We start from the raw sequence: 25,580 nt of genomic DNA on the forward strand, positions 1-25,580 counted from the left end.
ATCCATAGAGCGACTGGTGGTGCAAGGCAGAGTAGAAGGTACCCGAGCGCGAGGAAAGTCGCCCATGAGGTGGACGGACCAAGTAAAGGCAGCAATGGACGGACGGTCCCTTGCACGAATGCGCTAAACGCGCAGCCGTCAGGGAGGAGTGGAGGCGAGCCGTCAAACGTGTCACAAAGGGAGACTTCCAATGATGGCCACCACCGCTCTGTCAAGAGTGACCCGATCAAGAAGAGAGGTATCTTAAAGTTCGAATCAGGCAGTGAGTAACCTCGGGTAGTAAATCCATCTGTCAGATTATGCGATTTTGATAATAGGGTAAAGGTACATATTTGGAAAAGGTAATAGGGTATAGATATTTGCTGAGTGTCGAATTTATTTACCCTAGTTTGCAGTTAAGCGACACAATTTTTATGATGAATATCATCTGTCAACAGTGACATTTTTGGTTGAGGAAATGTCCATGCGTTCATGTGTCAACGATACAAAACACTCATTATTATTTTTTTGCCTTCATTTTCAAGATTTAATCCAAAATTGAAAATGATCCTACTGAAATACCTTTTTGTCAACATAACGTTTAAATAATATCATTATTTTCAGGTGATTATCTTCTTACATAAATCATATTATCACCTTTTAAGAACATTCTCAGGTAAAAGACACGTTTATTATGTAGGTCCATTTTAGCACGTTTAGAAACATTTTCGCTCTCCATTAATCTTCATTTTGCCAAGTAAGATGGCCGAATACCGGCAAGTACAGTAAGTACACGCATTCTCTAAAAAATTGGCACAACTTAATTCAAAACATTGTTGGATTTTGTCACAATTAGAGTTCTTGGATTTCTCAAAATTTGAACCTAAGAATTATCTAGCGAGTCTAAATATCATTAAGAGCATACCAATCCTTTGTTAAAAATATTATAACTCCTTAATAAATTAAAAAATTCCTTAAAAAATAATAGAATAGAATTCCTTAAAACATAATAGAATTCCTAAAAAATATAGGATATTTGCAACGTACAACAGCCTGGTACACCTCTATTTAAAGTAAGGTATATTTGTGCATACCTCACTTTTATTTTTGTTTTTATTGCCGATATGTAAAGTCAGCATCCATTGTAGCGGATGAAACAACGAGCCAAAATTATTACCCTGGAATAATTTCCAAATGGAGATATTTTTTTTTTTATTTATTTATTAACATAAAAGTATACAGCTTATACAGATACAATGTCCCACAAAACAGTTTACACGGTTTGACTGTGGGATCGTGCAGTCTCTACTCTCTTATATTACATTAAAGTTTACATCTGTCATATGCCTCCACAGTACGCGTTTAAAAGTACCTGTCACAGTCTAATTCTGCCGCCTTAAGAAAAAAAACCATAAGTGACAATTTTTGCGAAATTGAGTTATTGACACCCTCGAAAACAGGAAGAAAAATGTGATTTTTCTATCTAGCATTTATTTCTTTATCTCTAATAGGTTACGATTTAGACAAGCATAACTGCACGCCATTTTGGTAAAGTTACTGCCTTTTTGAGAAAGAAAAAGCATAAATATATTCATAGACAGAAAAGTACTAAATTAACGACTTGTGTTTTTTTTCCTTTGTCTTAAATTTGAGCCCAACAATTATTTCACAAGAAGAAAAACCATATTATTGGTTTTCTATAAAATTTCTATGCAAAAAACCCATAAGTTAACAGAAGTGTTCATTCTTGTTAGTATAAAATAATTATTAGTCATAAGTCTGGGAATCTGAAAAAACATAAGTTGCACGTTATGTTTTTTCTATCTCGTATGACTCTTCCTTATGCTTTTTCTACTTAGTGTCAGTTGCAAAAAAGTAAACTTGTGCTTTATTTATTAAACATTGTGGTCAGTTATGCTTTATCAGGCTAGTAGGTACTCCCCCTCCGGTCCCCTATAAGGACAGATTTTGGCCGGTTCACTCCCTGATTACTTTCATTTGGAAGAGGTTGCGCGTACGACGCACGTATTAATTACTCCTGTGCCTACTTTAAAAAATATTAGAAGTGTTAATGTGTATACGTGATTGTAATAAGTGTCAAAAATTATTCGTAAGTATACTTATATCCATGTTACGTTTCTCATCTTGTCGCGTATTCCAGATTTTGCCTATATTTTTGAATAACTTTAGGTATATTTGTCGCGGTCATTCTAGTACGTTCCTACGTTAAGGCTTGGCGCGCGTATTCAAATGTGTACCTATGCGTATTTGGAATTAACATTATCTATTTATTTATATTAGTGTTAAGTAACTTGTCTATTAAGACTGCTGTTGAATACCGACCTTAAACAAATTATAACCCTAACCACGAATTTAAGGTACAATGGTTTAAAATAACTGGCTTTAAGTTTCGGTCCTATGTGTGATCACTCCGGCACCACCGAGCTTTATGTATGTTGCAAAATGCAAAATAACACGTACAGTTTTACATTGGCGCATGGCTTAATTTTAGTATGGGATACACCGCCCAAAGTCGCTTGTTCATGAAACAGGCATTTCCCAACTACTTATTTTTCAGTATGTTGTTTCATGAGCATCGCTTTGTTGTTATTTTTATGATTGCAAGTTTTGTTATAATGAAATAAAATTGATAATTTTCTGAGTGTTTGAGCTGTATCTAACATTCTAATTCTAACCATATTTTATTCTAGAACGCAAAGGCTGTTTGTGCTTGCTTCTTGGCTGTGTTTGTGTTTTTTTTTGTTTTGGTTATCAGATTACTAACGATGTGGCAGTCGTCCAGGAGCAGACGGTTGCTTCTTATGGCCAGATGTGACATTCAAGAAAATAATGTCTAGCCAAAACATAAGCAGCATATCAATAAATTAAGGACTAGTACTTAGTACAATCTACTTGTACCTTATTTCAGTTTTGTATTACATTATGACATTTTAAAGGTCCCTAATAGCATTTGTAGCACTTAGGTAGTGCAGTCTAATTGTGCATTTTTATTACAATATTAATCAAATATGTATCTCTAAAAATATCTCATTTGTTTTCTTTTAATAAATAATTCTGAATCTTCATCGTATTTTTATGAAATCCTTTGATGAGATAAATCATAATTTGATAACGTTAACTAAGCAAAAAAACCATAAAGTACCCAATTGTGCTTTTTAAGCTTCGAGAACGGTCAGTAACATTAGCACAATTGTGTACTTGTGTTTTTATTTCTTAGACATCTTAGTGCAAAACTAACACAAAAACCATAAGTACACACTCATGTCATTTAATGTTAGTATAGATATTTTTATTTAATTTATATCACGAGGCAGTAACTATTTTTTCTAAATAACTTATTTAAATATAAAGATAATCGAATAATTTACAACGCATAAAAATTCTACAAAATTACTTTGTTTATTAACATAAGTTTCAAGTTTGTACTTTGAATTTAACCTATTTGAACAGGAGTGCAAAGTTTTTTGGCTTTTTCTCGAAACTTACTTTTTGTTAGTTATGGTTTTTTTTCTTAAGGCGGCAGAATTGTTCTACATAAACATACATATATTACATATCTCTTTATGATGCTAACTGTATCTATATACTGACAAACTCTGAGCTATGCATAATTGCTGTAAAACGCTCTCGTAACCGCATTTGTCAGTCACCTGTCCCCCTGCCTCTCTTCGTTAGCATCAGCGCTTGCGGTCACACGTTCCAACACTTCCAACAGATTTTTCGGTGCAAAATTTACTTCTCATTCCATTTGTTGCTTCTACATAATTTATTAACTTTTCATCACACTTAGTCGTAAAAGGTGTTATTTATACACAAGCGTAATGGCTGCGTAATATTATAGCTGAATTACGCCTCGAGGGAAATATGTTTTTTATCATTTTTTTTAGGTTATATTAACGATTTGTGTTCATTTCATTTACTCAAATTAATTTATATTTGAATTTGAATTTTGAATTCAAGCTTCTATAAAAACCCTGTTTAGTATAGGTCCTTGTACTGTTTTTCCCTATCACATCGCGATCAATGATTGATTATGATGATGATTAATAAAAACTATCCTATGTTCTGCCTGGGGTCTGGCCTGCCTCTTATTTCAGCGGTTTGTGCACGGAGATATGTTTTATAAATATTTATTTGCAAAGTGTGAGACGTAAACCAATTCCCTTTTTAAAACTTTACTTATTTTTGTAATCTACTCAGATATACGACGCGATTGCGGAAATGTATAAGAGATTCACTAGATACGAAATAGTAAAGATATGTGACGTTTCACGGCAAAAGGTAAGTACTTTATGGCGGATGGCTTAATGGATTAATATAATATTAATATTATAAATTAAAATTGGATTAATATTATTGCAGCCACCATAAGGTACCTTTTGCCGTGAAACGTCACATACCTTTACTATTTCATATATAGTGAATCTCTACTTCATTTCCCAAATCGCGCTGTTAGTTAAATTAAATTACAACATCAAAATACCTTTTTGAAATTGAACTAACTTGCATTCAGATGTAAGACGATACTGGATACGTGGCACGTACAATGTTCCTAATATACAGCAAACATACTTCACTGAATGCCTTTACAACCGCATCGTAAGTCAACTCGGGGACTGCGAATATCTACATAATATACAAACTTGAGCAAGACATATTTTGTCAGATGTAAGTAATATATTTACGTTAAGTAGTTTAGCTACGCTATTTTATGCAAACTACATACTTTAATTGAATTGAGTTAAGCAGATATAGCTATAGTTTTACCACTAAACTGACGGCCCGATTCGAACTTAAAAATACGTCCATTAATAGTAGGGCTCGCGGTCGGGTCCGGGTTTCGGGTACCCGTTGCCGGGGCCCCGTTCTCGTGCTACACGAAACCGGATTTGTGGCCCGTTCGGAACGGATAATTAGGATCCGTGTAATTAAGATCCGTGTACCCGTGTTACCCGTGTGTCCGGATCCACGGATATTAATTACACACGGGTCCGGCCCGTTCTCGACGTATAGTGACGATGACGATCGATCGCGTTCTTTATAATAAAAGCAAAGAATCTTATACCTTTAAACGAGCAATTCCATTATATTCAAATACTAAATGTACTATTTAACTAAGCAGACTTGTAACCATTGTTACCAATAAACTTTCATTTTCATTTTATCATTTTCATTTTTTCAATTTCTATTTTCCGAGCATTTCGGAAATGGCTCTAACGGTTTCGATGAAATTTGCTGGTTCGCCCCCGAACAAAACGAAAAAAAAAACAGAACGGCAACAACTAGGTATGACCAAATGAAAACAGCTGAACTAAGATTAGAAACTTTGACCGACTGAGTGGCAAACTAAAATCTTAAAAAATCCATTACTGAAAAAAATCCAATTCTTGTTTGTAAAACAGCACGGCTACTTCTTTAACTTTCCAAACAAAAGGTATGCCGGGTAAAATACCTGTGTCAAAATTGCCACGGCTATTTTATTGCATGTGCCGCCCGCAAACCATTATTATCTTAATCTACACGTGTACATTTCTATGAACTTCGCACGAAATAAAAATTATCTAAGTAATAAGTGGGAACGTGAGAAAAAACTAGAGTTGGACAAAAAAAAGTCTTCAGCGGATTTGATAGCCCACGCTGTGCAAGTGTCATTTATAGGTCATAATTTCATAGAAATTGTGATTGAAAAAAAATGTAGATTTAACCAAATCAATACGTTCACTTCATAAATTAACGTATTGATTTGGTTAAATCTACATTGTAAGCCTATGATTACAGTTCTTATTTAGGTATTTATTATTTTAAGTGTTAGTTGAGTTTAAGATTATGTTTAGTTCAATTACCTGCATGTTAGTAACGTGCAACGTTACATTACAAAGTATGACGTTTAAAATAACTCTTCCACTGCGTGGGCTATCAAATCCGCTGCAGACTATTCTTGATCTGACTCTAGTATCTTAATATTTATTATAAACCTACATGCTCATTATTTAATCATTTTTACAAGCAGTAACATTTAATATACAATTGGTGTTTCGTTTAATATAATCCGACTAAATTACATTTCAGCAACAACTTCATATTTCACAAAATAAAATATCAAGACATTATCCACCAGTAGAATACCACCTCTTAAATATTGTTTAAATTCGAACCGGCCGGGGGAGTCGGTCCGCCGGCGCCGTGTATTCAATACCCGAACGAAGCCGAAGTCCGCGGCTCTGGAGCCGAGCGTAGATCCGGAGCCGAACGCACTACACGGGAACGGATCTTGACGGGTTCGTGTAATTCGGAGGCTTAGCACCGCCGGGGCTAAGAACACGGATACACGGGTTGGCGTGTAGCACGGATATCGGGAGCCCTAATTAATAGATCTAGAAACTTGGAGGATATAACCAACGGAGACGCCATGTCTAAAATTTTCGGTACAAAATAGTCTGCCGTTTTTTGCGGGGGAGGGGCACATCAAATGTATAGGTACGTCATGTCAGATAAACGTCAGTCCATACATATGGTTGACATGAGGTTGACCATTGGCCGCCTATTTTCGACAGAGGGGAACGCCTGTTAATGGCGGCTCCATTGTTAATTACTCCGAGTCTAGAAACGGTATGGATTGGATGTGTCAGTGTCAAAAGTGACGTTCTTATTTGAAGAAACGTCACATTTGACATTTTGCGTTTCTAGATGTATTAATTGACGTATCTTTAAGTTCAAATCGGCCCGTGAGGCAGTATATAAGAAGTTGTCATGGTTGACTACGGAGTGGTGCAAAGCCTTGCTACGTAAAATCCATTCGCTGCTAAGTTACGCTCGTGGTGTCGTAGCAAATATTAAGCATAAAATTAACGAAAATTTATAGTTCGTTTTTTTTAGCATTAGAAAGAACTCCACAGAAGCAAGCGTGCAGATTTTGTCAGGTTCTTTAATTGTTAATAATTATTGAATTATCTAATGTAGCATGGTCAATACATATAATTTACTCCAAATTATTACCGCTATAAGTGTCGGATTTGGAACCACAAGCTTACTTCTGCGAAGTTCTTTCTAATGCTAAAAAATACGGACTATAGTGTAATTCAATTCGACGTAAAGACAGTGGCCTGGCGACCTCTGAACGGTTTAAGTAAACAAGAATTAACTAGTTTTAGTCCCAAAACTAAGCCACTTTCTACTACATAACTACTTTACCAAGTACCTGAATTAGGTAGTAGGCATATAATAGATAAAGTATGTCACCAAGGGTCTCTATAATTTGATTAAAACCTCTAATTAAATTAATTTGGACCTAACAACAACAAAACAACTTTCAAACAAATCTGTCGTATGTAGGTACGCGGTTTACCAAAACGTTTAGCACTTTCGGAAATTAATTAACGCCAGTCTTTTGGAAGTAAATTGGCTCATGGCTTGTTGGCGAGGCAAAGGATTTGGAGAAAAAGTTGACGCAGAATTTTTATGTGCAGGTTGTTGATCAAATTGGGCTATTTATTTTCCAGTCTAAAGTAATTGTCATAATTAAGTATAATCGTTTTTAGGGTTCCGTAGCCAAATGGCAATAAACGGAACCCTTATAGATTCGTCATGTCTGTCTGTCTGTCTGTCTGTCCGTCTGTATGTCACAGCCACTTTTTTCCGAAACTATAAGAACTATACTGTTGAAACTTGGTAAGTAGATATAATTATTCTGTGAACCGCATTAAGATTTTCATACAAAAATAGAAAAAAAACAATAAATTTTGGGGGTCCCCCATACTTAGAACTGAAACTTAATTTTTTTTTCATCAAACCCATACGTGTGGGGTATCTATAGATAGGTCTTCAAAAATGATATTGAGGTTTCTAATATCATTTTTTTCAAAACTGAATGGTTTGTGCGAGAGACACTTCCAAAGTGGTAAAATGTGTGTCCTGTAACTTCTAAAATAAGAGAATGATAAAAGTAAAAAAAAAATATATGATATACATTACCATGCAAACTTCCACCGAAAATTGGTTTGAACGAGATCTAGTAAGTAGTTTTTTTTAATCGTCATAAATCGTAAATCGCAATTTTATTATGTTACTTGCTGGTTCCCCTTCATGGGCGAGTCCGACTCGCACTTGGCCGCTTTTTTTAACGCATTTATTTACAATCGTGTATTTAATTTCACAATTTCGTCGTTTGTCATGATCTTATTACCTATTTCTAAGCAGGAATTATTTCGGTCTTTTTTATGGTGCCCTTTTCTTTGCTTCATGAAAATATTCTCCCATACATTCATAAAACATTGCGCTGAACCCGCGGCGTGCCGTATTCTGTCAAGCTGATTCCTTGAAATATATCCTTGATATACTTATACTTAGTGTGGCGTATAAGAGAATAGTGTTAGTTTCAGTCATATATTTCGCAGCTAAGCCTTTGTCCTACTTGAGTAAGAAAAGTAAGCAATGTGACAAGATGCAATGGGACTCATATATTTCATCCAAAATCCAAATGGTTCTACAACGTACCAATTTTAAATAAAGGAGGAAGGAGCTTAAGGTACTTTTTAATAGTTCTAAGATAGCAGGACATTGCCTAGCGGCCCGATTCGAAATTTAGGATACGTCAAATTTTACGGCTAGATACGATAGAGATTGGATATGTCGGTTTCAAATGTAGGAAACGTTTTTTCAAACAAAAACATCACTTTTGATACTGACATATATTAGGTATCTAATCCATATCGTATCTGGCCATAATATCTGACGTACCTTAAAGTTCCAATCGGGCAGTAGGACATTTTTTTAACCCATTCAGCATTAATCACGACACGTTGTCGTTTTGCCTCTACAAAGAATTTCCGCTACATACCGGGAAATTCATGAAGGAGGAATCCGTGTTAAGGATCCCTAATCAGTTTCCTGGTCAGTGCTACTGCTCAGACGCAACACAGGAGGCATAGCCAAACTGACAATCTTACATTGACAAACGCCAAACGAAAAGAAAACATGTATCGAGATGACAGATGATACAAAAAGTCTGTCCCTGTTTCCATATATTATTTAAGCTTCTAGGCCCCTAATTTACCTATATATGGATCAAGTGTCGAAACACTCTTACCACAGCGTCATGGCGTGAGTCAACCTTGCTAAAAAATTCAGAATACGAAACTCGACGAGTTCTCTGCACATGACAGAAATCCGTGCACAGTATTAATAAAAGATGAACTCGTAACAAACCCGCGGCGATGAACTGACTCGACCCATTCTAAATTAAAATGTATGTGTGTGTCGATCAGGTACCTATACTCTGTATGTTTAGGTATTTAAATAAACGTAAACAAATGTTTTGTACATTTTCGGGTAGTGTTGGGTTCGGGTGTGTAATGTTATAACATTTATTGGTTAACCAACCAAATACAAAACCGCCTGGACCTGTCACTGAACGTCCTGGCTTTAACCTACATTATTTGATCATGTAATGTTTTCATCTACCCTCAACTGGCTTAAGGAGCCATTTGAGGGTAGATTTTGTTTAATTTTATTTAAAAACCTAATAGATACATACATAGCTCTGATAAAGTTCGTCATCTTATTAAACATTCTGAACAGGTCAGGGCCTCGGACCTGATAAGTAGTTAGTATTAAAAGTCGGAAGAATGATGTCAAAGTTTCCAAAGAGGGTAAGTTTCAGGGGAGTCCTAAAGTGAACACCATCATCGTAGCATTTACGAGGTAAACGTGACATACGCTTGCATACTTACGGCACGATTCGGGAAATGATTTAGAGATTCACTAGATATGAAACAGTAAAGATATGTGACGTTCCATATTAAAAGGTACCTTATAGCGGCTGGAGCTTACGCTATTATTAACGCCGCTCCAATATTCAGCCGGGGCAATGGTTACATATCTTTACTATTTCATATCTAGTAAATCTCTAATTCATTTCCCGAATCGTGCCGTTGGTGTAAGTTGAGGTGGTATATTGGTATCAGATACACAGTAAGTGTTAATAATTTAGTAGCGTCACCCCATCATGAGGAAGCAATAAATTTAAAATAGTTAGACGGACAAAAACAGCAGGCTAAAATAAATAACAATAAGTTCAAGCGAAACCATAGAAACAAGTGCAAGGGTAATTTATAGTTTCGAAGAAACTACACAATAAACTACGCAATACAACGTTTAAACTAGCTTTCACTGGGAGCAATAAAGGGCCGTCACTGTACACAACGGTAAACTAATCTAGAACCTCAACACATGACCCTAAGGTCTACAATACGATACGCAGCGGTATCTACTTTGGTCAATTCTAATGTTTCAGTGAACATGTGCGAAACAACCCCTGGCCTGCGCTTGCGTTGCCTACGAGACACGTGACATTCTTATGCGGGCGCGAGATAGAGCAACGCTGGCTCCATGTGCGGGAGGAAGACAACAGACAGCGAGCAACTTCGGACGGGGCGTCGCGACAAACGGGGTGTGCAGACACTTGTAGCGAGAATGTATTTTATTCACTGTTAATAAAGTCGACCCTAGCTTAATTAGAGATAAGATGATATTGTAAGGGTTTTTCCCTAAGAACGGAGGAGGAGAAGGGACACTTAGATTCCAGACACCAAAGAGGACGGCGCGACCATTAGATTTGCTCTTGCTATGAAATATCGCCAAGTGTTATCTAACTTTGTAAAGTAAATTATATTTAATTCTGTATAAAACCAGATCTAGAATCAGTGGTTCCGGTTGGGCAGTATAATCCAGTTAAGTACCTAACATTAGGCCAAGAGTTAATAATGCTACCCGTAGCCTGCCAAACTATATTACGAGTATTTAAAGGTGACATTCTATAATTATATATAATGAGTTCGACTCTCGTTATTGTTACCTAATAAACATGGATAAATTGTCTATGGAAATATGTACTGATATTGTATTATGCAGTTGAGTATTACAGAATAATCTTAACATGTAGTCAAGGGTTAATAATGTCACATTACCCCGATATCTGTTAGCTATATTGCAAGAATTAAAAGGCGAATTCTATAATTATATACAATGAGTTCGACTCTCATTATTGTTAATACATATGGTTAAATACATCTATAGAGTCAGGGATTCAAGTTCCCGCAGATAATTTGATGTGAACGAATTGTCAATGGAAATATGTACTGATATTGTATTATGCAGTTGAGTATTACAGACTAATTTTAACATGTGCATGTTAAACCGTCATCCGCAATTATGCTGTGTATACTGTTTTGGAAATTACGAGTAGATTGTTAATTGTTATTGTTAGACAACTGAAACTTGTAAGCACCAATGTATCTAGACATTACAATTTTGATTATTAAGGGTCGAGCCAAGGTTTTCCTGGGTTTTTCCTGGTTCGACGAGTTTACATACATATTGTTCCCAGGATGGTATGTGCGTTAGTTATTGTCATTGTTTAAAGACTTCATCAAATTCTGGTAATAGTTCGAGCAATAAAAGGCATAGGTTGCACTTCACATTTGGATTACCACAGTGTAAATATTACTTATTGAGTTTAGATCCAAACACAAATAATTAACTTCTAGGCACCTAATGCCTTATATAACTTTTCATAGGAACGCACTATACCATACAAATTTGCGATAATAAATTCAAGTATATAAATCGCCATGCGCATTTTCCTTACAAACACCCCAAAGTAGTTCAGACCGTTTATATGACAGTAAATGCATCTAGTTTCTCTCTTTATGATCCAACGATTTAGAATGGTACATTTAATCAACCCCAAATACCATCGCACGTGGTGCCGTGGCGCAGGATCTAGATTTTGTGTCTAAATTAAACTACACAAAAAAGACACAACTAGAAAAAGAACCTTTAAAAAAAAAATCAAACACAACGTAGGAAACATTAAATTTATTAAATTAATATGACGATCACTATAATATATTTACATACTTGAGAACGGTCTGAGAGGGGTATCAGGTTACCTAGAGTGCTAATAGACTCCAGTTGGAAACCATTATTAGTGTGAGTTTTATAAGGTTTGACAATTAAAAATATCCAAGACAGTATACCTACTTATATGTCATTGAATTTTATTTTGTGTGTGTTTTATGTACAGTGACGTAGATATTTTGTGCTAAATTGAGAGCTAAATAGTCTTTTGTAATACAAGTTTTATTTGATTAGGTTAGACTATGGTTTAAAATTCGCCTTGAAGGTTGCAAATAGGCGCGAAGCAGGTACCAAATAACGGAGAACAATAGGACCAGAAGGTTTCCTTGGGCAGTTCAGGATTAGATAGCGTAGTACGTATGCCGTTGTAGGAATATCGACCATAGGACGTAATATAATAGAGTTATTGATGGCGAGATGTGACAGGCGTGGTAGGTTATTTAAAGCGGAGAGTGAGATACTTAGATCGAGTTTTAATGCCACCGAATAAATAGTAACTCATAATAATTATAAAGTTAATAATGTGCGAGTTTCTGTAGCGAAGGACTTTACCGTTATGATAAGAAAGTAAATTCGGTTGTAATAAGATTTACGAGGTTATGTAAATTATGTAGAGCTCTAGTAGAGTTAATGTTGATGCATTTGTTAGAGTTGAAAAACTTAACGGAAACCGGATAATAGTGCAAAACTGAGTAGTATTCGCTTGTGAAATTACGACGAACGCGATGTATAATTCGTTCCAAAGATCATGTAGTATGTATGTATGTGAGTCACAGATAGATTTACCGTTTAAAATTATAGGTTTATACTCACTTCTGTAATACATATCTTTTTATAATCAGAAGTACACAAAGTGTTTTTTTATTTCAATTGATGTTGTTCCACATAAAATGCGTTTATATATTTGCTATTGAACATGAATATTAATTGTTGAAAGAGAACTAATCAATTATGATTGCCCGTTTTAATAGCCCATGGTCATGGTAGTAATTTTACAGATGACACTAATTTCAATTGTTTTACGTCGGGGGGTTTTGGAATCAAGTAAAGCTGTCATTAGCGAGGTTGAACAGACAATATTAGAAAATTTACATTTGACATTATATGCCTGGCTTTAATAAACAACTAGATTTGATCTCAGGTAGAAAAGCTTTGATGTGTACTGGTAGTTTTGACGCTATTAGAGGCAATACACGACGACGCCATTCGGCCTGACTGTGGACGGCCTCTAGTATGCCTCTTGGGTTCATTTTGATTACCTATTTTGATTACCTATTTTGATTACCTATTTTGATTACCTATTTTGATTACCTATTTTGATTACCTATTTTGATTGAAGGTTGCCGCTATTAAACTACGGGGGTTAAAGCCGTTACTATTGTAACCGCAGGAATAGGGATTTGATTAATTACCAGTACAGACCACGGTTATACGGCTTGCGTAGGATAACCTGTGCCCACACAAATTGAAGCGCTGAGGGTCAGCACTGGCCATAAAAAAAAAAAAAAAACAAACTGGTACCGTTTAACATCAAATACTATCACTAACCAACATAGTGCACTTGTGCACTTGCTGACCCTCCATATGAAAAGGCTACGTAGCAATCACACATACTACTGGAGCCAGGCCCTACGTGGGTGGTGCAAACGGGATCAATTCTAGAAGTTTTGGCGTTATGGATGACGGACCCGGTCTAGTCAATCAAACTTATCGTCATTTACGCTTAGGAGCGACTGTTCTTGCGCCCCTCCTCTGTTGGACGCAACAGACCCAGGGAATTAAACACTCTCGTACTAGACGAACGATATTTATAGCAGTTCATGTTCCGCTCCATGAGGAAATGACTCTGTAACGTGTGGCCAGGCCATTGTCTGTTCGAACTATTATTTCTTTTTGAAAAAATAAATCAAGTAACTTACTAAAATTTTTAAAGCCATATTACATCATTTATAGACATCTCTATTATAACAATATTTAAAGACTCCAAAGAAAACATTTGATAAAGGGGTTTTGATATCATGACAGTAATCGAATAAATGAAGGAAAGTAAATTTTACTACACCACAAGATATTATACAACTTATCAATTGCAATCTTACCATAATTTGGGTAACATAGACACGGAAAAGTTTGTTTTAAATACAGTTTTATGGGGCGAGATCTCTTGACAAAAAGACAGGCTTATCAGCAAATGTAAACATGATGGGTAAATAGTTAATAACAGAAATGAATGGGAATTAAATAATAATCAACGAATTAATTGTAATATGTGTGAACTTAGTATGAAAAATCTCTGGCCAGAGTATTGCGTGATTTTGAAAGGAGTGGACGAATGCAACTTAGAATCTTGAGAGGTGGTGAGTGAATGTTACGATTGTTTGATGACGAATGAGCCAAGGGATCTCGTTATTATAAACTGTAACTTACGGGCTCGGCAATTTTTCTTAATTAATTTATAATTATATAAACGCATTAGTGTCGAACATACAGCTGTAATTAAATTTCATTATCACATAGGAACAACGTTCACAGATACGTAATGACTTACATAGACAGGTAGCGACTTCAAGAGTACCTACGAAAATTATTAGTTATTTAAAATAAGTATTAAATGCTAGTAGCAGTAGCCGCAATTGACCTCTCCATAGTCAGGTAGCCACACAAAGATAGGCGCCGGTGCTAGAGCTTTATTTGTTTACTGCCCACTACAATTCCCATAATAGACCGTTGTTAAAGAAAGACAATGCTCACTTAAGTACGAGTGGACTGGGGTTAGTTTTTTTTTAATATCGAGACAGTTATTTGAGGGGAGAGATAAGTTACCAATATCCTCTGTTGTTCTACATAGTTTGTGTAGAAGACCAAAAGGGAACGATGTAGTTTTGGTCATCTACCCAGAGAGGGGTGTGAGGTGGTATATTGGTATCAGATACACAGTAAGTGTTAATAATTTAGTAGCGTCACCCCATCATGAGGAAGCAATAAATTTAAAATAGTTAGACGGACAAAAACAGCAGGCTAAAATAAATAACAATAAGTTCAAGCGAAACCATAGAAACAAGTGCAAGGGTAATTTATAGTTTCGAAGAAACTACACAATAAACTACGCAATACAACGTTTAAACTAGCTTTCACTGGGAGCAATAAAGGGCCGTCACTGTACACAACGGTAAACTAATCTAGAACCTCAACACATGACCCTAAGGTCTACAATACGATACGCAGCGGTATCTACTTTGGTCAATTCTAATGTTTCAGTGAACATGTGCGAAACAACCCCTGGCCTGCGCTTGCGTTGCCTACGAGACACGTGACATTCTTATGCGGGCGCGAGATAGAGCAACGCTGGCTCCATGTGCGGGAGGAAGACAACAGACAGCGAGCAACTTCGGACGGGGCGTCGCGACAAACGGGGTGTGCAGACACTTGTAGCGAGAATGTATTTTATTCACTGTTAATAAAGTCGACCCTAGCTTAATTAGAGATAAGATGATATTGTAAGGGTTTTTCCCTAAGAACGGAGGAGGAGAAGGGACACTTAGATTCCAGACACCAAAGAGGACGGCGCGACCATTAGATTTGCTCTTGCTATGAAATATCGCCAAGTGTTATCTAACTTTGTAAAGTAAATTATATTTAATTCTGTATAAAACCAGATCTAGAATCAGTGGTTCCGGTTGGGCAGTATAATCCAGTTAAGTACCTAACATTAGGCCAAGAGTTAATAATGCTACCCGTAGCCTGCCAAACTATATTACGAGTATTTAAAGGTGACATTCTATAATTATATATAATGAGTTCGACTCTCGTTATTGTTACCTAATAAACATGGATAAATTGTCTATGGAAATATGTACTGATATTGTATTATGCAGTTGAGTATTACAGAATAATCTTAACATGTAGTCAAGGGTTAATAATGTCACATTACCCCGATATCTGTTAGCTATATTGCAAGAATTAAAAGGCGAATTCTATAATTATATACAATGAGTTCGACTCTCATTATTGTTAATACATATGGTTAAATACATCTATAGAGTCAGGGATTCAAGTTCCCGCAGATAATTTGATGTGAACGAATTGTCAATGGAAATATGTACTGATATTGTATTATGCAGTTGAGTATTACAGACTAATTTTAACATGTGCATGTTAAACCGTCATCCGCAATTATGCTGTGTATACTGTTTTGGAAATTACGAGTAGATTGTTAATTGTTATTGTTAGACAACTGAAACTTGTAAGCACCAATGTATCTAGACATTACAATTTTGATTATTAAGGGTCGAGCCAAGGTTTTCCTGGGTTTTTCCTGGTTCGACGAGTTTACATACATATTGTTCCCAGGATGGTATGTGCGTTAGTTATTGTCATTGTTTAAAGACTTCATCAAATTCTGGTAATAGTTCGAGCAATAAAAGGCATAGGTTGCACTTCACATTTGGATTACCACAGTGTAAATATTACTTATTGAGTTTAGATCCAAACACAAATAATTAACTTCTAGGCACCTAATGCCTTATATAACTTTTCATAGGAACGCACTATACCATACAAATTTGCGATAATAAATTCAAGTATATAAATCGCCATGCGCATTTTCCTTACAAACACCCCAAAGTAGTTCAGACCGTTTATATGACAGTAAATGCATCTAGTTTCTCTCTTTATGATCCAACGATTTAGAATGGTACATTTAATCAACCCCAAATACCATCGCAAAGTCTAAACATTAAAGTCAGCATCACTGAATTTTATTGGTTTGTTTGCAATTTTACTACCCAGTAAAGGATATGTAATAAATATATTATTTGAATGGCTATCGGCTCTGTTTGAATTTAATCGCAAAAACTGTGTATCTATTGTTCTATATGTGTAATTGCATAATTTGTGTTCAATATCCTATGCAATATATTTGTTTAATTATCAGCGTTTAAATAAAAAGAAAGACCAAAGACTCAAACGGAAAAAGTCAGAAAGCCCAAAGCTATTCTTATTTTAAACAAAATTCTTGTTTACTATTTGAGTTACAGAAACTATTTAACGGCACACTAGGTATTGTTCGAACATGAATGGCTTCAAAGGTTGAATCAATAGAATATGGCACCTTTTAGTATATTACTGTCCTTGGCATTAGCGCTGCGCGTTGTATTCATGGAGTTCCAAGCCGTTTTTTAGGAAATTGTATTACGTGTCAAACTTTCTTATAACCTGCCTTGCCTTTTTCCAGCAATAATACAATTTTTTTTAAACAACACAATCATGATTTACTAATAATATGGGCCTTTCATTGCGGAGTATTTATGCGGTCAATATTTCTCTGAATAATTCATCAAAATATAACCTATACATATTTTTTTCATAGAATCTATGATTTGGTACATCCTATATTATTGCATTGTATTTATGTTTAATGTGAAACCATTTGACTATGGCCATTCTACATTTAACTATAACTACCCAAAAATTAAGTACCCATGCCGCTGCGCGCTCTACATACACCCACTGATCAACCTAGATATTTAGGTTTTAGAAAGGTCAAATATGACACATAAATTGCTGTATTAATGGGTACTGATAACTTTTCATTCAAAGTTTATAAAAGTCAAATTTTCTTGACATTTAGAAATATACAGTATGTATCAGAACGAAAGGCCAAGAAAGAGACCCATTAATGTTTTGGGGTTGGTCCCACAGTAAAAGTTGCTCAGTATGACCTAAACATTAATGGGTCTCTTTCTTGGCCTTTCGTTCTGATACATACTGTACCTATATAGAACTAAGTTATTGGATCAATCTAGTCTAAACTTTAATACTAATGTCACATTTGACCTGGTTGTTAAATATAAATAGACTCACCTAGTTGAAATCGATAGAATTTCGTTGAGGCCGCTTGAAACTTGAATTAAGTTGCCGAGGCGTGAAAATTGCTGTACAGATAATAAATTTCACTAATAATTACAAAAATTTCACTAGTCACTAGTCAAAGTCTACACTATTTACACTAATATGATATAATTACATCAAGCCAAAGTTTGGTCCACGCACCAGATCGATTTTCTCTCCCGAAAATATATTTACAGTTTTTTGGATATTTGGGTTTTAGATATGAATACGTAATTGGTTGATATAGTTATGATATCAGAGTTTTTTTAAGTCACTTAGTTTGGACCGTCGGGTTTATGTCTACATTGGTTCACTTAGTTACGGGTAGGTATAAATAACTTCTAAAGTTTTTGGCTAATAGGTTGAAAGTTAAAAGGAAATTCTACCTACATAGTTGGTAAAAGTAAAACACACAAACACACATCAATCATACACATTCACTAATTAGAAAACGTACGTCTATGAGGATAATAACAAAATTTAATTACAGTGCAATCGATTACAAGTTTCTTGATGTCTCGGCTGATACTCATAAAATTATAGTTATAATAGCACTCGCTTATGTTGGCTTCGCTAAGTTCAAAAAATATTTACACATCCATTTTTATGGAATGCGGCAATGTTTCAAATATTTCGCGGCAACTCTGGGCGGCATCAGCATACGTCCGCCCTGCCGCACGATCGCGGACCGACTGAACATACTGAAACCTTTCATGCATTTCTGGAACCGGTACTCCATATTCTGAAAGCACAGAACCGATTCACCATTTCCATGGGTAAGAGCAGGATAGCATGAATTTTGCTGTTGCTATCTAGCCGCCAAGCTTGAGCCGTGCCTATCAAAATAAACATAAGCTACGGCGTTCGCGACCGGTCTGTTTTTGGTGGATTAAATAGGAACAATAATGCACTTCCCTGCTTTATTTCCAGCAGTTTCTTCCGTATACACTACACTGCTGCAAACACGAATGCATGTATGTATGATGTAGATGCTCCTCAGTGCTTATGTATTCGTTTTACCAGGGATTACGTTTCTTGTAAGCAATTAGTTGTAACATCTAAATTACATTTCTGTCTCTCTATGATTAAAATACGAGTACCTACATAACTTCTTATTCAATTTGCAATTGGACATTTTTAGAGTATTTACTTAATAAATTAGGAAAACACGAAATAGGCACGAAACAATAATTAGTTAGAATTTGGCTTTATAACGCGAGAATACCTAGAATAGGTACCTCCGGTAAAAAAATACTGTGATTTGTGATGGATGCATACTTAGGTACACGGAATGTAACGAGACTTTTATTATTACTGTTTTAATTAATACTGTAAAAAAATATTTTACTTTATCTAATTTTACCGTAATTTCTTCGAAGTAGCTGCATTATTATTACAATATTACAGTTATGCCTATTGACCTATTGCCTACTGGTGTTTTTTACATATGTACTTTGCGAAAACAAACTCAGTGGAATGAAAACCAAAACCACCAATACTAGTAGAATCACTAACCGAATTGTAAGTAATAATATGATCAAGATTTGCCAGTTTCAACATTACAACTGAATACTTGTATCTAGAATGCTAAAATAACTTATCAAATGCTTCAAATTGCTAAAAATATTCTGAATAAAGGCTCATGAAGACGGCGCGCGAACTTGTATGCGATTTTAGTTACATTGCGGACTATTGAGATGATCCATTTCAGCTGACCGATCAAATACCGCAATGTAATGAAAATCGCATGCGAGTTCTCGCACCGTCTAAATGAGCCATAGCTCCTAATGAATCAAATTCTCGCAAAACAAACGTTAGAAACGGAAAGCGCAAAGTCTTAACACAATTTTCGTCATGTCAACAGAGAGCCTCGAGACCAATAATCAATTTATCTTGTAAATAAACCTTTTAGGGGATGTACAGTCAGTATCAATAGAAGCAGATAAAATAACGCGCTGTTACCTGTTTAAGGACAAATACTAAAAACAAAACAATAAATATTGTGTTGAAGTGGGGCTCCACACAACAAACGTATTATTTGCCTTTTTTTGCTTAATGGTACGGAATCCTTCATGCGCGACTTAGACTCGCACTTGGCCGGTTTTTTTGACGTGTTACTATTAATGCTAACTGTACACAGTTTGACAATAGCATTAAAACTTAATTCTCTCATTTCCCAAGTGGCAAGAAGTTGGTCACTTTTTCAATTCAGACTTTATCGTATTCTCGTGGAATAACGATATGTTAAGGCAAAACATTTCGAATTTGATTTAGAAATTTGTGATGTTTAGAAACATTTAAAAAAATATTCATGGAGCTTAATACTTGATGCAATATTTTCACGAATTAGTAACTTGGTTCCTAGTTATTAATTCATACCCCGGATATTTGGTGAAACGATAAAACGTTGTCGGTTCTACACTAGCCAAAAAAATTGGTAAAAACTGGAAAAACAGAAACTATTTCAACATTACTTAGTCCATTTGGAGCTTACTACCTATTTTTAATAACAGTCTGTATAGCTATTTTAGTGTCTGTAACTACATTCTATTCTATTCTATTCTATTTTACAATAAACAAAGTTATAAAATGAAATAATTCTCACTCCCAATAATCTGGGATACGGCTTATTATTCATTATTTGATTAACTCCAATTAGGGAGTTTAAATATACATTTCAGATTGCAATAAATGTCAAAAGTTTTAAATCAGGAAGTGTAACTTTGCTCCCAACGACACCAGCTCCATTTCAAACACAATGCCATAATAAAGTTTTTAATATTAAAAAGGGTTTTAGCTTATTAATAATCGTTGAAACAAGAGGGACATGTTTGATTTTAGCCTTTAAATGAATGGAATTAAGGTCTAAATAGGTTCATCAGCGAAGCTAACGCTAATTCGACGGGACAAAACGAGGCCGGTCGTCGAGTTGTTTATAAATTATTAAGCACTCGAATTTCCTTCCATGAGGCATATTCAGATTTCAAATACCTACCGGGTGTGGCCTGTAACATGAGTAAAACATTTAACTGTAGGCTGTACTCCTCATACTGACCAACATTTGTTCAGTGACTTTTAAAAATAACTTGTGATTTGATTTTTAATACACTTTAAAGTTTATTTTAAGACGTAATGTATTGCGAATTTTGTTATGTTTAAGGCGTGACAAGCAACGTCAATCACAATGATATGGCGTGACGATGGCGTCCATTGAAAATATTTTGTATGAAAAATAGGGAGTCTAAATACTTCATAATTTTTAAAAGTTGTTGAACAAAACTGCCACCGTTTGAGGAGTACAATATATGTATGTTTTAATTATTTGCTCGTGTTACAGGCCACACCCGGTATATGATATTAATTTTAGTATATCCCTTTCGTTATAAAATGCGTGCAATATGGAGTGAAATTATTATCAGATCAATATTTTTTTTTAATATGAATGAGCCTCCATATGAATTTGCTGCGGAACTTGGGATTGGTAATGTCCCGTGTTCTTTTTAATTTTTCACCGAGCGATATCGTCTGCTTGTTTCATTTGACTAGAATATTTAACGGATTTAATGGAATTTGTGGGATTCTAATTCTGTTTACCTCATCCGCATACCAGTTAGCTATACATATAATGGTTTTATATTTATTTTCGTTCTTTATATACTTAGGTACATTTTAAGTGAGAAAAAGGAAAGTCTAAACTTTCAGGGTAAAGACTGACATAATGTACAAGATATTTATTGATAAAGTTTAGTATTTTACTTGATTTTATAAATTCAAATAAGTTAAACAATAAAATCACGGTAACCTACCCAAAACAAATCTGGTCCTTCTGTTCACGGGAGATATAAAATAGTACATTTCGATGCTAGTGCGGAAGGTATGTCATTACTTCACGAGTACCGAGATATCTTGCCACGAGCCGCAGGCGAGTAGCAAGACTCGGGACGAGTGAAGAATGACATTTCCGCACGTGTATCGAACGACGTTTTTAATACAGTTGCGAAAAAATAAGAAAAACATTGTTAATCGTACATAGGGTTTGCACGACGGATCCGAAATGTATGGGAAGATCCGCGGATCCGGATCCAGATCCGGATAATTGCATACATTTCGGATCCGGATTGCAAACCCGAATCGTACACTAAACAAAAGTGGTAACAGTGACAGCCGAGTTAGACGTCGTCTTTAAGTATATTGTATCTATGGGCGTTTGGCAGCTATTCCGTTCCATTCAGTCAACTTATTAAGAACGGAATTTTCAATATTGAATATTAAAAAATAAACGTGTTATAATGATGAAGAGGTAAGTAATTAAATATGAAATATGTAATATTTTTCGTATTCTTACATTAACGGTAGGTTTTTATGCTGATTACGACGTTTAAAGGAAACTAATATTAACACTCATCAATAAGTAGTCGTGAATTGGAACAAGTATAAATTAAAAAAAATTGGAAAAGTAAAAAGCACTAGTTCGAGATAACCAACTTTCCGCACGCTAAACAGCTACGTAAAGTAGCACTTTTTGAGCAACTGTATTAAAAATTATGTTTTCATATTCCCAGAATATTTTTGGACCAATCCAATTGTCAAAAACTTCTAAATAATATACACTCTAAAAAATGAAGACCAACTAAGAGCAGTTTTCTCTTAGTTGACGTTAAGTTAATTACAACAATAACGATCTTATATAAATCAAAGAAAGCTGATTACTTAAAACAATAAGTGTATCTGTGATTGAACTAATAAAGTAGGTATGTTATTAATCCTAACAATTGTATACTTTGCATCTATTATTAACTTGTTGGCATAATTATGTAACGTAGGTTAATTCAATCCTTAACAATTTAATTAAAACAGATAAATATGTTAATCGTTATGAACATTTTAATAGTTTATTTGATTATTTTGTCTTTGTTGATTTACATAAGATTTGCTAGTTGAATCAACTAAACATATAATATTTAGAACAACGAAGATAAAACACTCAATCCCATTATGATCAAGTTATTGTATTGATTACGAAACTAATATTCCATTCTACTAAGAATTATTTGTTAAATCGATTTTCTTAATAATTAAATTAAATAATCGGTTAATCCGATCAATCAAGAGATAAGTAGGGGGATTGCCTGTACACCCGCTCTCCGCCCCGCCCGCGCCCCTCTCGTGGCGCGTGCGACCGAGCAGTCAGTCTCCGTACCATGCAGTTGCGTTAAGCTCATTCAATTACTTGTTCCTCTGGAAAAACCTGGTGTGTAGAAAGTTGATTGCAGTTGTGGTAGTTCGTACAGTGGGCATACCAAACGCACTATTGCCTGCAGAATAAAGACCACATCGCTGCGGTCAAGAACAATGACGCTCGCAAGTCAGCTATTGCTCAGTGTCACCTTGAGTCGGGTATAAATCACTGGATCGAGCTGCATAGTCCCAAGGTCATTTCAACAGCACGCCGCTAGATACCAAGATTGGTAAGAGAAGCCTTAATTCATAAATACAACAATTTTAATCGTGAAGATGGGTTTTTAAACTGTCAAATGTGTGGAATCTTGTGATTTGTTTGACTAAAAAACAACCAGTGACATCCGAATCAAACTCGCGTAGTGACACTGTGAGTGTAGTGTGCTTGGATAGACCAACCAGTGTGAACGTGATTGGACCAACGAACGAGTGTTAACCCCTCGTATGCTTAGACACGGATCCGTGCTTGTGAATTTAAATGCAAAACGTTTACTTTCAAAATGATTAAATGAATAAATAACATCTTATTATAATATTTTTTTGTTTTATTCATTTACCCCCTTTTTATAAAACTCTACGGGCTTGATTTAGTTTAATTATGTTTTATCCCTTTCTTTGTTGTTATATTTTATTCAGTACTTATTCGTTTAAATTTGATAAATTTCCTTTGTGCCAGTTTTTATACGCGCCGTGCTGAATAAATGCTGGTCCTCGTACTCGCATTATACTCAAGGCATTAGTCTTAAATACTAAGTAGGTAATACAGATTACAGATTTATTTCAGATCTTTTTGAGGATCGGCCTAGGCCGGTATGACTTCACATTTCACAAGCACGCCTCCTCCCGTGTTTGTAAAGCTAAACCGGTCTAAGCTGATCGCCCAAAAATCTGAAATAAATGTATAATGTATATTTTAGTATTTAAGACTAATGCCTTAAGAATAATAACGAGGACCAGCATTATTCAGCACGGCACGTATAAAAACTAGAGATCTGAAAGAAATGTTTTAGTAAATGCGACAAAGTAAGTCATAATACAATTGAACAAGAATGGTATTGTACTAAATAAGCTTCATAGTTGAAATGATTAACCAATTAAGATTCAAGTTGAACAATATCTTAGTTCAGGTTAATAAGATGCATAAGTCGGTGTGATCATGTTATTAGTTGAACTTATTTGGGTCAAATAGTTAATACAGTAATTCTTCATGTTAACATTGATTTACATCTTAGTTGAAATGATTAAACAATTAAGATTCAGATTGACCAATATCTTAGTTCAGGCTAATACGCCATAAGTCGGTGTAATCATGTTCTTAGTTGAACTTATTTGGGTCAAATAGTTAATACAGTAATTCTTCATGTTAACATTGATTTACATCTTAGTTAAACTAACTTGTTTGTTTTAATTATCAAGCCCTTAGTTGATCTTACTAGGATCAATTAGTTAGCATAATTATTTTTCGTGTAAATATTGAACAAGATCTTAATTGGTTCAGTTACCTAACAATAGTAATAGCAATCAGAATTACCTTGTTTGATGTGTTTAAGTTCTTGTTAGGCTCGTATGGAATCAAGATGCTTGATTACGACCATTAAGATATTGATAGGCCCAACCAAATTTTTTTTAGAGTGTAGACACTTACGAGGTGACCTAAAAATACGTTTACAAAGAATATTTTTAGCAATATTTTTCTACACGTCTATTACAAATTGACATTAGATTCCATTACATTAGAAACCATTTTTTTTTTTTATTATGAATGGGCTTACTTATGGCCACAGACTAGCCTTTATCAGCCTTTTATCGTTCACTACTGAGCATAGTCTCTCTTTTATTACGCCACTTATTCCGGTCCTGAGCCAATCTCATCCAGAAGTGACCCGCAAGTCTTCCAGAATTATTAGGATCATTTAACTAAAACTAAACGTATTATTTTCAAAATTTTCTCCATTAGCAATTTTAACATGCCGCAGTAAAAAAATGTTAATGAATTTTTATACCAAACCTATAGCCACCCAAGTCATTTTTTAAGCCACCCAGCACTGAAAACGCGATGAATAAAAGCTTCGGTATATCGCTACTAATAGCACCCATCGACAAACAATGCACCGGATACGAGTGATCACTCACTGCCAGAAACTTTACTGCACTGACCTACTAAGAAAGTGGATATTTCTGGCACTCTTAACTCCATATTAAATATATTAAGAACGGGTCACTCACGTATTTTAAGTCGAAAAACGCTCGACATGTTTCACTCCGTACCGAGGAGTGTCATCAGGAGCTTGCGTTTACGGTGACGGACCGGCCGCCTGCGCCGAGTCATCGGGCGCGGAGAGCTGCGGCCCGCAGTCTGCGCCGGTCCGTCACCGTAAACGCAAGCTCCTGATGACACTCCTCGGTACGGAGTGAAACATGTCGAGCGTTTTTCGACTTAAAATACGTGAGTGACCCGTTCTTAATATATTTAATATGTCTGTGTCTCACGGAAGTTTTGTTATTAAAATCTTAACTCCAATTGGGAACTTAATCGG

The 25,580-nt window shown here is 35.3% G+C and overlaps 1 protein-coding gene across 1 annotated transcript in view; it reads right to left on the minus strand.

Moving 5' to 3' along the window:
• The window catches only part of LOC134669381 (small conductance calcium-activated potassium channel protein-like), a 178,410-nt gene extending 159,909 nt beyond the window's left edge, over nt 1–18,501 (minus strand). Inside the window, exon 1 of the mRNA XM_063526901.1 lies at nt 17,779–18,501. The gene's annotated coding sequence lies outside the window, so the exon portion shown is untranslated. The remainder of the gene's footprint in view (nt 1–17,778) is intronic.
• Nucleotides 18,502–25,580: the final 7,079 nt, after the last annotated feature.

The sequence above is a fragment of the Cydia fagiglandana genome, chromosome 12, assembly GCF_963556715.1.
Source record: "Cydia fagiglandana chromosome 12, ilCydFagi1.1, whole genome shotgun sequence".
Lineage (NCBI taxonomy): Eukaryota > Metazoa > Arthropoda > Insecta > Lepidoptera > Tortricidae > Cydia > Cydia fagiglandana.